This window comes from Helianthus annuus, chromosome 14, assembly GCF_002127325.2.
Source record: "Helianthus annuus cultivar XRQ/B chromosome 14, HanXRQr2.0-SUNRISE, whole genome shotgun sequence".
Taxonomy (NCBI): domain Eukaryota; kingdom Viridiplantae; phylum Streptophyta; class Magnoliopsida; order Asterales; family Asteraceae; genus Helianthus; species Helianthus annuus.
This window is the reverse complement of record NC_035446.2, coordinates 170,131,132-170,138,228: the sequence shown is the minus strand read 5'-3', so window position 1 is coordinate 170,138,228 and position 7,097 is coordinate 170,131,132. Positions and strand designations below refer to the sequence as shown.

The 7,097-nt window shown below is 31.6% G+C and overlaps 1 long non-coding RNA gene across 11 annotated transcripts; it reads right to left on the bottom strand.

Annotated features, from left to right (window-relative positions):
* Positions 1 to 2,058: 2,058 nt before the first annotated feature.
* LOC110905051 lies at positions 2,059 to 5,884 on the bottom strand. 11 transcript variants are annotated; one of them, XR_002572883.2, is made up of 8 exons: positions 5,741 to 5,884; positions 5,427 to 5,665; positions 5,136 to 5,221; positions 4,446 to 4,587; positions 3,879 to 3,962; positions 3,107 to 3,795; positions 2,535 to 2,612; positions 2,059 to 2,443 (listed from the first exon to the last, which is right to left on the bottom strand). It is a non-coding gene; the product is annotated as an uncharacterized LOC110905051 (long non-coding RNA). The 11 variants fall into 11 exon arrangements; XR_002572885.2 differs by lacking the exon at positions 5,741 to 5,884 and having other exon boundaries at positions 3,107 to 3,242; positions 3,422 to 3,795; positions 5,427 to 5,723; XR_004879899.1 differs by lacking the exon at positions 5,741 to 5,884 and having other exon boundaries at positions 3,875 to 3,973; positions 5,427 to 5,724.
* Between the last annotated feature and the right edge of the window lie 1,213 nt (positions 5,885 to 7,097).

The following is a 7,097-nucleotide window of genomic DNA, read 5'->3' as shown; positions in this document are numbered from 1 at the left end:
TGATTAATGTTTTTGTTTACCCCTTATAAACATTTTTGAAATAGGTTCTACCCTTAACTACTTTAGTTTAATAAAATAACAAGTTAATTATATAGTTAGTCCCTGTAGTTTGTACAAAATAACATACTTAGTTTAAAATCACCTTCTAGGGTATTAACTTTTCATTTTTTTAACGTTTGGAGGTATTAACTTCTAGGTTATTAACATAGTTAGTCTCTGTGGTTTGCGCAAAATAACATACTTAGTTACTAATAGAATGTGATTTTAAACCTACAAATAACGTTAATACCTCAAAACTTAGAAAATGCAAAGTTAATACCCTAGAATGTGATTTTAAACTATTAGTACCTAAGTATGTTATTTTGTGCAAACCACAGTGACTAACTATGTAATTAACTCTAAAATAAATAAATCATTTATGTTATATTAATTTATATTTAGTGTACGTCTTTTGTTAATTTAAGAATAAATAATTCTAAAATCTCATAAATATTTCAAAATATTATATTATCTCCTATACGAATTGTTTAAATTTATATTAAATTAAATTTTATAATTATCTTTTAATTAATATTAATTATCTATAATTAAGTAGGATGGAGAGGAAAAAGCTAAAAAATAGTTGGCTCCAATGAATGAGATGTGTCCCCTCATTAGTTTCTTTTATTATATAGTACTAGCGGTAAGACCCGTGTTCAAACACGGGTGGTTTCTCAGAAATTCATGCATACCACATTTTATTAAATGACGAATTATTATACAACTTTTAAGTTTGATTAAAAATGAATAACTCCTAATCCTATAAGTAATATGATACTTAAGCCAACAAAAAAAAATCACAAAGTCAAAGGTTTTTGCAACAATCGAAGGCCACCATGCTCAATATGTTCTGAAATAATTAGATAATTCAGCACTGCCAACTAAAACTGGGCTCTGCTCGGCAACTTGAGATTTTCTCCGTTCAACAACTTGATCAGTAATGTGATTCTCCTCCACATGTAACAATACTGAGTAACAACCTTGGTTTCAAAAAGCGAGAGGTGTACATAAGCGATAGGGTCTAAACCGAGGCATGAAACACCAACCGAAAAGCACCATAACAATACACAAAGACTTAGGTCTTATTGTTCACTTTGTAAAAAAATCAGATAAAGTAAAAGCAGGCAATTAAAAAGTACACCTATGCACCCTATCATGTCCATTATAATTCTAGCCTATATAGTTGTATATGTAACATGACCTTTTTTTCATTTTTTCATGTAAAATATGGTTCTCAACATTAATCTCATATATCGTATGAAAAAATTGTATCCTAACTCAATAAAAATATTGTTTAGTATGCTAGTAGTTTATTTTAATAAGTATGCTAAAACATATTGATTAAGAAAATAATAATTAGATTATTTTGGACATCTCAAAATTATGGTCATGGAAGAGGAGAATACATTGGATTGGCGTGTAAGTGGTATTAAAAAAAAGTAAACATGCTTGTAAATAAAATATCGTCAAAAAGTGGTATTTTAGTCACTTGGCAAGTGATTCAAAACCACATAAAATTCCCAACAAAAATATGATATTTACCTTCTTTAGAAATTTATACCATTTATTTGATATTCCCTAGAGACTTTGTATAATCCGTTCTAACCTCTGTTGACTAACCCTTTTAACCTCTGTTAACTAATCCTCTTTTAACCTCTGTTGACTAATCTGTTCTAACCTCTGTTGACTAACCCTTTTAACGTCTGTTGACTAACCCCTTTTTAACCTGTGTTGACTAACAGGATCCACACATTTAATTTGACTTAAAAATATCAAACTAATAAACAAACCTAACTAAGAACTGAAGTTACCAATTTCTACTCTTCACCACATCATTAGTTTGTGATCCCTAACTAAGAACTGGTCTCAAGATCACATTTAGAATACCATTACTTTAATTAATAAATAAGAACCGAAGTTACCAATTTCTACTCTTCACCATAGAATTTAATTAACTAATCCTACATTAAGTATATGAATATGTTCTACATATAGGTAACTATACTATTTACATGTGTGTAAGTAAACAAAATTAGATACTTATACATGTTCATGTCACAAAGAAAATATGTACGAAATCTACATTAACTGAAAAATAAATAAAATCAGAATTTTCACGTGGCTGAAGGTAACCAAACATATGTTTACAAATGTACACGATCTTTTAAAAAATAAGTAGATTTCGGATCAGCTCCAACACTGAGCTTCTTTAGTTTCATAGATCGAGCAACCAACAGATTCTGTAAATCTCCAAATTCAGCTTCAAGCTTTTCTGCATACGTCTCCACTCCGTTACCGATTCCATTTAAAAACTCTGGTATACCTACCTTCATTATAAACAACAACAATATCTTTAAGCGAAAGATTTGCATCCTTTAAAGCCGTTTCAACTAGCATTTTAAGCCTACACCAAATCAGATTTCCAAAGTTCAAAATTTGAATAATCAACTAAACAATTTAACCACCATTACTCTAAATCTTGATGATCAAAGTACCTGTCGAGTAAATCTGAGCACAATTCTTCGAATTTGGCCCTGGTTAGTGTAGTGTCGATATGAACTAATGAGCTATACCTGATACATCAAAATGAACGAATAAGAAACCCTAGAAATAGAAATTGTGCGAAACTGAAGACTTACCGGGGTACAAATTTGATTTGGACGAATAATTAGCGAAAAATGTGTTTGAATTGAACGGAATCCGTGAAATTAGGTTTCCATAGAAATTTTTGATCAGAATAAACGAATCTGTGAATCTGTTTAAAAGAGTAAACCACTCTTTTAGTGGTTCAGAAGTGGTTTCAAAACACTGTTTTAACCCAACAGTGGTTTCAAACACTGTTTTGTTTTCTAACATCTGTTTGAACCCAAAACACTGTTTCTAACATTTGCTTTAACCCAAAACAGTGGTTTAACTTTTTCTCCACAAAACACTGTTTTAACACAACAGTGGTTTCAAACATCTGTTTTCATCCATCTGTTGACCAAAGTCAACAGATGCATCGACCACTATTCTATTTTCTAACATTTGTTCACAACAAACAGAGGTTTGAAAACATAAAACAAACCTTTGCCAAATACATGTTTCACAACAAACAGAGGTTTCAACTTCTTCGGTACATTGCCACCACTCTCACTCAACCTCTCTTTCCTCTTCTTATCACTATTCATCAACAGTTACATACGTTTTCTTGTCACATATACCTGAACTTAGAAACATTTAGTAGATCATATCACATATGAAAGTAAGCATATACCTGTGAAACAACCTGTTTACATAACTGATGCATAGTTTCATCATTCATTACAAGCATAATTGCTTCATTTAAAGTTTAAACCAACGAAATTCACCTTCTAAATTCACAATTACTCACAATATGTACCTAGAAAAAGCACTGCTGGCAGAAACCAACCATCGAGCATATTCATGGCGTGAGCACAAGTCACCGGGCTGAACATCACCTTCAATAACCTAACATCAATCATACTTGCTTGTATTAATTTCATTCTTTACAAATTTGTGTTCAGGTAACTCCTCTTGTAACTCCGGTTGTACAGAAATGTTGTCCGTCACATCGCTGCCTTCGATGGTGGTACTATGGTCTGGTTCATTATCATTTGTAATTTCATTTTCTTTTTCGTTGGAAACATAGTTATCGTTTTTGTCTCGGTTCTTTAATCTTCAACATTATCATTCTGATCAGAGGTCAATGACTCTTCCTGATGTTTCGTCAAAGTTTCCATGTTTTTTTTGGCCCTGAAATTCGTTTTTAGTTTATACTATTATGAATTTTGAGAAAGCATTAGAAAATTTATAATAGAAAACTAAAACATACTTACTAGGTGCGCATCTATTTATAGATAAAGTTGCGAAGGTGAGTCCACCGACGAGAACAACCCCTGCTACTGCAGCTCCCACTATGCCTGAAAGTAAGCTACATGAGCGTTATTAATAAACAGGTAAATACGAAAAAGGTTGCATAAAGGGTCTAATTTCATGTGTAAGCAAAGATGCACTTTGATCACTATTGAAAATTCGGTACTTTTCCTAGTGGATGTAGTTGCAAATTTAATTCGGGTGATAAGCTTATGCTAGTTAACTCTTTTCAAAACAACTCTGAAATTAAAATATTTTGACATAATATGCGAATTGTTTCAATCCAAAGCTTGACTACTCGATGCATACAAAACGCCTCTATGTCAAGCCATGACTCAAACATCCAAGCTAAAAGTCGTGTCTAAAGCATGATTTTCGCAACAAAATTTCATCCGCCAACCTTCAAGAGGTGACATCGTGATGATAAGCGCTGAATTCGAATTAGAAACATTTAGCCGATCCTAAAGTGCTGACATCGTCAAAGAAGTGAACTCTTTTCGACTAACATCAGCTGTTTTATTGCAAGCTACCTGATTATCTCTGTGGTGCTCATTATGAAATTTCATTGTTGGTGACTGCACAAGTTCCCTGGTTGGCGTGTGAAAAAGCAAGCGCGCCATAACACGGTCTATAGGATTTGTCTTTGTTTCTACATCTGGTGTTTTTGCTAAGCTGTCAATGTCAGGTAGAGAGTTAGTTAACATTTACTTGTTCCGATGCACCAACCTCATATTCAGTTATAGCATAACATGTTATAAATACTAATTATCTTCTTGTAGATTATCATCCTAACATAGCTTCTTGTATGGCATGGCAGATTTAGAAGATACACTATCCCTACCTTTCGTTCTAATATATGATGCACTCCGATTATTGTATAATATCCTAGCAAACATGTTTAAATTTGAAGTCCAAACAGATAACATGGTAAATAAGCTTATTAAAGTTCAGTAGCTAAGAAGATAAAAATTGGAAATCTAAGATATTTTAGTATCTGTCAGGCCTTCAATTGATTATCACCAGTACAGTCAGTGTCTCTAGATTTATCATCTCTATGGTCAGCCTTAAATTACAAACAATTGTCCTCTAAATCTTGTCATTTAAACAAAACCACAGTATGATGCTTCATATAGTTCATAACTAATTTGCAAAAATTTATAATCTGGTCATTGAACTTCAAAAATAGGGAATAAATAGACACAAAGTTGAAAATTAAGAACCTATGGAACAAAATGTATCAGCGACTGTGACTGCAAATTCTCAAACTGACGAAACAACAACTCATGTTCACGTTCCCTCATCTCTCCTGCACATCATTCAGAAAAAAATAACCAATAAGGATTTAAGATCAATTACAGATTACAAAACTTAAAAAGATGCATAAATAGATCGAAAATTATAATAAATCAACAATCATACAACAACAACAACAACAAGTTACTACAAAAAAATTATGTATAATTAACACAATATGAGGAACATATGAATTTAGATGAGAGGTGAGATGGAACCTTGAAGAAAGAATGAAGATGATAGAATAAGGAGGGTGATGATGAACAAACCCTAATTTTCATCATTTTGGGAGGAGGAAGAGGAGAAGATTCAATAGCGATACAATCGAGTGGTGATTTTCATCATTTTCGTCATTATAGAAGTATATCTTTCTTTGGAGAAGCCATTGAAGCTCCATGTTCTCTGCTAATTACCCATGCCTTTTTTTTTCTCTGGTTCTCTCTACAGATGGTGTGATCTGGATTTGAGAGAGAGAAAGTGAGTTTTAGAGAAAGAGTTGAGAGTTGATAAAGCATAGAGAAATTAAAAGAACCTTTTATACGTATGTGATTTGAATTTTGATCTAGAGCCAGAATTTTGAATCTGGCCAGAGATTTGAATTTTGAATGAAGGGCAGATGTTTGAATTTTGAAGGAATGGCAGAGGTTTGTATTTTGAATGAGTGCAGACCTTTGAAATTTGAATGTAGGGCAGTGGTTTGGATTTTGAATGTGGGGCAGACCTTTGAAATTTGAATGTAGGGCAGTGGTTTGGATTTTAAAGTGATTTTAAATTAAGATTTATGATGTAATAATGACATAAGAAAAACATTGCTGGACAGCCTCTAAAGCTGTCACATCAACTTTTCTTATGTCATCGAGTTTTCTCCTTTTATAGAAAGTATAGATAGATTGAAAATTTTCATATATACTCAACAAAAACGAAATTATCATATATGCCTTTGAAAACTAAAAATATCATATATGACGTTACAAAATAGTTAAAATATTAAATATACCAAATTTATTAAAAACAATCTAATAAATAATCATTTTACACTTATTTTTTAACTTCTAAGTTTTCATATATGCTTATCTTTTAACTTCATATTTTTATATAACACATTTTAAGCTTAAATTTATTTTGGAAAATTGGTATGTAATAATCCAACCTAGACCTTATTGGCCATTAATAATCCCACCTCATAATATTCCCTCCATCAGTCCTACCTTTCACCTATTTTTCCTACAATGGTCCCCCATTAAAAAACTTAACGGAGTTAAGCTTTTTTCCAAATTACAAATAGATTTTTTAGGGCTTTTGATTAAAACGACGATACGAGTCCATTGATGTAAAACTTGCCTCGAAATGGTGCTCCAAATGATTAAAACAGCGCTTCAATTCGGGTGTTTTAATTTCCAATTAACCAAAATCAAGTCACTTGGAGCACCATTTCGAAGTAATTTTTGCATCAATGGACTCGTATCATCGTTCTGATCAAAAGCCCTAAAAAATCTGTTTGTAATTTGGAAAAAATCTTAACTCCGTTAAGTTTTTTTAACGGGAGATCATTGTAGGAAAAATAGGTGAAAGGTGGGACTGGTGGGGGGGAATATTCTGAGGTGAGATTATTAATGACCAATAAGGTCTAGATGAGATTATTACAAACCAATTCCCCATTTATTTTTACCTATTTTTGTTTTTTTATTTTTTATGTTTCCATAGACAATAGTATTCTCCATATATATAATATTTAAGATAAATAAATTAAGCTAGAAAAAAGTAAATATAATATTTGAAGTTAAAAGTCATATATGAGATTTCAAAGTTATAGAAAAATAAAGGTAAATTGTCTTTTATTAAATTGCTTTTAATGAATTAGGTATATATGATATTTCAACTACTTTATA